At 47.1% G+C, this 6,268-nt stretch overlaps 3 non-coding genes across 3 annotated transcripts; all 3 read left to right on the top strand.

Annotated features, from left to right (window-relative positions):
* Window positions 1-3,403: 3,403 nt before the first annotated feature.
* On the top strand, window positions 3,404-3,476 carry TRNAT-UGU (transfer RNA threonine (anticodon UGU)). Its single transcript has one exon. It is a non-coding gene; the product is annotated as a tRNA-Thr (tRNA).
* Window positions 3,477-4,574: 1,098 nt separating this feature from the next.
* Window positions 4,575-4,665, top strand: TRNAY-GUA (transfer RNA tyrosine (anticodon GUA)). Its single transcript is given in 2 exon segments — window positions 4,575-4,611; window positions 4,630-4,665. It is a non-coding gene; the product is annotated as a tRNA-Tyr (tRNA).
* A 1,148-nt stretch (window positions 4,666-5,813) lies between these two features.
* Window positions 5,814-5,885, top strand: TRNAP-UGG (transfer RNA proline (anticodon UGG)). Its single transcript has one exon. It is a non-coding gene; the product is annotated as a tRNA-Pro (tRNA).
* The last annotated feature ends 383 nt before the right edge of the window (window positions 5,886-6,268 follow it).

Raw genomic sequence — 6,268 nt, forward strand, 5'->3', positions numbered from 1 at the left:
TATATATATATATATATATATATATATATATATTTCCCCCCAAGAAGGCTCCTTCATTTTGGCCCCCCAAATTCACTGCATATAATTTTCAAAAGACATTGAGCAGTGTTCATTGAAAAAGATGACCAATTACACAAGGAAACAAAGTGAAACAAAGTGACTTGAGTAAGAATTACCTAAAACAGTAGATAGAATACTATTGGAATTATCCATTATAGATATTAAAATGAATATAATTACTATGTTTAAAGAAATAAAAAACAAGCTGGTAAATGTCTGCAAGGAACAGGAAATTACAAAATTTGGCTTTACTGTTGGTGGGATTATAAACTAGTACAGCCGCTATAGCAAACAATACGGAGAATCATCAGAAAAATAAAAAACAGAACTACCATATGATCCAAGAATTCTGCTTCTGGGAAAATACCCAAAGGAAACAAAAGTAACAACTTGCTGCCTTTTTTTCTCTTAAGTAGGCTTTGCGCTCAGCATAGAGGGCAACAGGGGCTTGAAGTCTCAACTATGAAATCAAGACCTAAGTTGAGATCGAGAGTCAGACACTCAACTGACTGAGCCACCCAGGCACCCCTGAAAGCACTAGTTTAAAACAATACTTGCAATTGCATGTTCATGGCAGCATTATTTACAACAGCCAAGACATGAAAACTACCTAAGTGTCCACTGACAAATGAATGAATAAAGAAGTTGTTATATATAATATATAGTATCTAATATATAATATCTCACACAACATGTAATATAATAATATATGAATATTATTTAGCCATAAAAATGAGGAAATATTGCCATTTGGGACACCATGGATGGACCTTGAGGGCATTATGCTAAGTGAAACTAGTCAAACAAAGGCAAGTACTATATGATCTCACTTATATGTGGAATTTAAAAACAAAAACAAACACCCCCCCCCCCCAAATCATAGAAAAAGAGATCAGATTTGTGGTTACCAGAGGCAGGGGTTGGGGAGAGGGGGATAGGAGAAAGGTGGTTAAAAGGTACAAATTACCAGTTACAAGATAAATAAGTACTTAAGTACATGTAATGGACACCTGATGACTACAGTTACCCATGTTCTAGGATATATATGAAAATCGCTCAAAGAATAAATCCTGAGTTCTCCTCACAAGGAAAAACTTTTTTCTTTTTTTTTTTGCTCTCTCTTTTTATTGTATCTATATGAGATAATGGATGCTACTAAGCCAAAGCAGTGATCATTTAACAATATATGGAAGTCAAACCATTATGCTGTACAGCTTAAACTTATGCAGTGATGTATGTCAATAATACCTCAGTAAAACTGGAAAAATTTTTGGCTTCATAGTTTTAAAAAGGAATAAAATAGAACTTCTAGAATTGAAAATTAGAATTTATAAGTACAATTGACTCAGTAGGCAGATATAACAGCCGATTAAACACAGCTGTAGAGAGCAGTAGTATATTACGAGTATGTTATTCAGAATGTAACCTGGAGAGACAAAAAGAAAATATGGAAGAGAAGTTAAAAGAAATGAAGGAGGAGGTGTGAAGGTTTAACTCCAGTTTCATAAATGAAGAAAGAAAAATATAGCAAAACAGCATTTGAAAAGTTGACCAAGAATTTTCCCATCCCGAAGAAAGATAACGGTCTACAGACTTACGAAAGCCCTTTATCTCACCATTGAAAAAACATGGGATTTCCCTCTGGTGTCATTCACTCCTGTTTTATACATCTAAATTGAAATCTTCCTTGGATTCATCTTACTGGTGGAACCTAGGTCACATGTCCACCCAGCTGGGAAAGCAAGTTTTCTAAGACAGACTTATATTATGTGAAATTACCAAATATAAGGACAATGTTCAAAAATGTTGGGGAGTCACTCATAGGACAAATGCCTGCAACAGAGCTATTCAGTTCATGTTCAGACTTACTCAGTTTTCCTTTTGTACTCTCTTCCTTCAAGAGCACATGACTCTTAGAGGCTCTAACTCAGTGGATAATTCATGTAAATTGATCTAATCATGGCCTATTAATCTGTGGACTTCAGGACACGAGTATTCTAGCTATTGTACAATTCCCATAAACTCCTCCAATCTCACTTCAAATCCAGCCTACCTAAATCCCAGCAATTCACCCCTCTGTCCATTCCAAATACCTATCTCTCCTTTGGACTTTTTTTTCCCCTCTGAAAATATCATCTTGCTTTTTTGAGGTATAATATTTGAGAGTCCTCCCTGACTCTGGACTGACTCTTTATTCATATTTAACTTCAGCTGAATCTGCTTTCCCTCTCTCTCCCTCATTCCTTCCTTCCTTTCCAGTCCCATAACTGTCACCCTCTTGCAGCTTTATAGTTGAGTACCTGTACAGTGGCCAGTCTCTGATGTTCCTTTCACTCTGGTTTCCCTTCCTTTCAATTAATTCTGCATATCAATGCCTGGTGAGCTTCCATTTTCAATTTTTTAAAGGGCGTAACCTCATTCCAAAAGTCTCTTGGTCTCCTACTAACCTGTCTTACCTTCCCATGCTTCCAGGAGGTCAGACATCTGCCCCAGCCACTGTTCTGCCTTGGCTCCTTAAATGCCTCCGTTTTTCTCTCACAACTTTGCTCATATATTTTCTTGTACCAGAGATCACTCCGCCCCCAGACTTGTGCCTTAATCTCCCTTCGAAGTGCAGCTCAAACCCCATCCCCACCTGAAGGCCTGCCTCTGTGATGGCTCACTGTGAATCTGCGAAGCTCAGCCCTGTCCACTGCCCCCCTCACACCTGGCACAGCTACTTTTCACTGTTCTCTTTCATAAAAAAGTAAAGTTCTTTTATTCCACAAGACTATATGACAGGGACTTCAAGTTCAAGACCCTATCTGATGCCTTGTTCCTCGTGCCTAGCACAGAATTAGAGTTCAGTCAGTGTCTGTTGAATGGAGAAATGAATTAAATAATGAATTAACAAATGCTTGCTCTGGCGTGGAAACTCAAGCTGTAAGCAAGGTCCCTACATGTAAGGAACTTGAGGTAGGCGGTTGAAAGTCGGCGGCCATCCTGAGTCACAAAGAAAATAAGTGGGAAGGTCCAGTTTCAGCTGAGAGACCCATGGTAGGCAACTTCCTCTATGCCTGGTTTCCCCTCTTAATTTTCAGTGTGAGGGCGGGGAGGTGGACTCTTTCACTGTGTTAGATTGTGTTGGGTTAAGCAGATTTCTCCAATCTTAAAATAGTGGTGGTTGCTGTTACTGGCCTTCACACTGTGTTATCCCTAGCAGGAGCCTGCTGACCGAATTCCAAAAGTAAATTGATTGAAATGAAATTCGGATTTGATCTGCCTCCTACACTTGATCCTCTAACAAAGAACCAGCATTAAAAACTTTCCTTTTCAAAGAAAGAAGCGAGACATTAGCCCGCAAGGCCCTATAGCTCAGGGGTTAGAGCACTGGTCTTGTAAACCAGGGGTCGCGAGTTCAAATCTCGCTGGGGCCTGCTTGTTCTTTCTTATTGTTTTAAATCTCTCTCACTCCTGGACCCCTTCTCTCTCCAGTAACTTTAACCCCCGACGAAATTCGGTCCTTATATCTTCTCGCCGCAGGGCTGACAACCCGAATAAACCACGCAGAGCAGCCACCTCGTAGGCGCTACTGCGCAAGTGCAGCTCTGCTGCCTGGATTGTGGCGGAGGCCATTACAAGCGGCGGGAAGCGCTGCCTGCCCCGCGGACGTCCAGACTCTGTTGACCAGGCCGCGAAAGCCCTCTCTGAGGGCGGCGGGAGCCCTAGCGGGGCTGATGGCGGTGGGGGAAAAGAATGGGGTCCAACCCTCTGGCAGGCTTGGAACCCAGAACAAGCTCCCCTCGCCAAAGGGGAGGGGCCGTCCGGGCGAGGGATTCTGGAGTGTGGGCACTCCAGCAAGGTGTCCCGTTTCAGTGGGTTTTCGAACACCTTCAGTATGCCAGCGGGAAAAGTAAGGTCGAGGCTTGGGTCACTAAGTTTGTTACTGACTCAAAGGAACTGTGGATTCCTCTTTACAAAAACCTTTCAATATTTTCTCCAGAAGTCTTCTCACAGAAACATCGGGCTTACCCGTACATGCCATATTCCACATCCTCCGCCTCCCCGAGTCTGTGGACGTGTAAACGGAAGAGAGCTGCAACTCGCCAGTGCAGCCGCGCCTGGATTGGGAGGCGAGCGCAGGAAGGGAGGGAACGGGAAGGGGCGCAGGCTTGAGTCCCGAGGCCCGCCCTCCGCCTGGCTACGGGTACCGCGGTAGAACCGCGTCTCCCACCGCCGCAGCCAACGGCCCCCGGGCGAGCAGATGCCCCCCCGCCTCGCGCGGCCACGTGATGCGAGGGACCTGGGGGTGCCTGTGAAGAGCTCATGGGTTGGCCCTGCTTTGGAACCCTCTGGTTGAAAGAGGGGACTCCCACTCTAGAAGGGTTGTCCCCAGAACTGCGGAAGCGGGACTTTTTTCACACGCTGGCTTTCTGATTCTGAAGTGTCCGCTCGCCGGCAGAAGATCTTTTCCCACGCGCCTCTGTTTATGGATGTCCTGAATAGGTGACTCTGGAGAGCTGCTACATGTGCCCCCTTCGATAGCTCAGCTGGTAGAGCGGAGGACTGTAGTACGCTTCCCGCGCGGTCATCCTTAGGTCGCTGGTTCGATTCCGGCTCGAAGGAGGAGCTCCAGTTTTGGTGTCACCCAAGAATCCATCGCTCTCTTGTTTCTTTGGGGGGTCTTCTAGAGTTGCTTTGTCCAGACCTTATTCCTGTCCCAAAGAAAGAGTTTGAGCTTCACCAAGCATGTGTGAACAAGTGGATCCTGTTCGGCACAGGTTCTAGGGAGGAGGCGACTGCGAGCCAACTCTGGCAACGAATTGGAAAGGCTGGGAGCTAATTTTAATTTTCCCTCAGATGTGTTCTTTTGGCTTCTATTTGATCCTACCTAGATCGCTGCCTGAAGTCTACGGTTCGAAAACCCAAGACCACTGTTTGGTACAGAAGAACATTGTCTATAAACGCTGTATGCACATGTCTGCGCCCTACGGGCTGAGAGGCCCCAATTTGCAAAAGAAAACCCCTAAACTGTGACCCTTGTTCCGAGTGTTCGCCCGCACTCTATATACACAGCCATTCAGGGGGAGGCCCTTACAAGACAACTTTTATATATTTTTATACTTTTACAAAAAAGATTTTCAGCCAGAGCAGTTAACTGCAACAGGTTTGGACGTGAGTTGGGCTGAGCCTAGGAGAGAGAATTCCAGACCCAGGAAACAAGTGAGGCAAAGGTGGGGAGATGGAAAAGTCGATTCTCCCTCAGGGGCCTAACTATCCCCACACGCGCCAGACGGCCGCACGTCCCACTGACCTCGGCTCCCCATATGTTGAGGCCCACCATTACCTGCCCCTAGGGTGTTAGGCTCGCGCGAGGTAGCTGCAAGCGTGTCCGGCCTGGGCTCAGGACCCTACAGCCTCGCAGGCGAGGTTGGCTCGGACCCTCGGGCCCCCGCCAGGCTCCCTCCAGGATCCAGCTCGCAGCTTCAGCCGTCTGGCGGTGCTCGGTGGAGCCCAACACGCCGCCCGAGGTCTGAAAAGTCGCCTCTCTTCACCCTATCCGGCCTCTGGAGGGCTCCAAAACGTGGATCGGGGAGAATAAGCGAAGCTAGAACCCGTGTCAGCTTTCAAAAGGGTGAAGATGGGAGAAAGGGCTGCAAGGCAAAAGGTAATGAATGTCACCACATGCAAGCAGAACTCAGGAGCAGCCTGGCGGCCAACTGTGAATGGAAAAGTAATGTTCAGAGGAAACATGGGCAAGTCTTTGCTGTCGTGGCTCGTTGGTCTAGGGGTATGATTCTCGCTTTGGGTGCGAGAGGTCCCGGGTTCAAATCCCGGACGAGCCCAGACTTTTGCTTTTTCTCCTTCCTTCCAAACTACGCCAAAGTTAGTTCTGTACAAACTTTCTCACTTTCCGACTGTCCTGCAAAAGAAAGGTGCACTGGACGAACACGTGCCAGGTGAGGCTGATGAGCTATGAGGGAAGAAACTGCCTGGTCTCCTGGACTCTCCGCCAGCGGACACTTCGGAGGGACCGCCTCGCTCCTGGGAGCGGGGACCGGTGTCCCAAGGCCCGCTGTCCCCGGAGGTCGCGTCCTAGAGGCCGCGGCGCGTGGGGGCTCGGGGCTCCAAGGCCCTCTCCCTTTCCAGGCAGGGACCTGCCCCCAGCTCCTGCTCCAGAGGCAGGTCCCGGCCGGAAAGGCCCGCTCGGGGAAACAGGGCGCGGTCC

The sequence above is a fragment of the Herpailurus yagouaroundi genome, unplaced genomic scaffold (genome assembly GCF_014898765.1).
Source record: "Herpailurus yagouaroundi ecotype Mexico unplaced genomic scaffold, PumYag 141, whole genome shotgun sequence".
In the NCBI taxonomy this organism is placed as follows: Eukaryota; Metazoa; Chordata; class Mammalia; order Carnivora; family Felidae; genus Herpailurus; species Herpailurus yagouaroundi.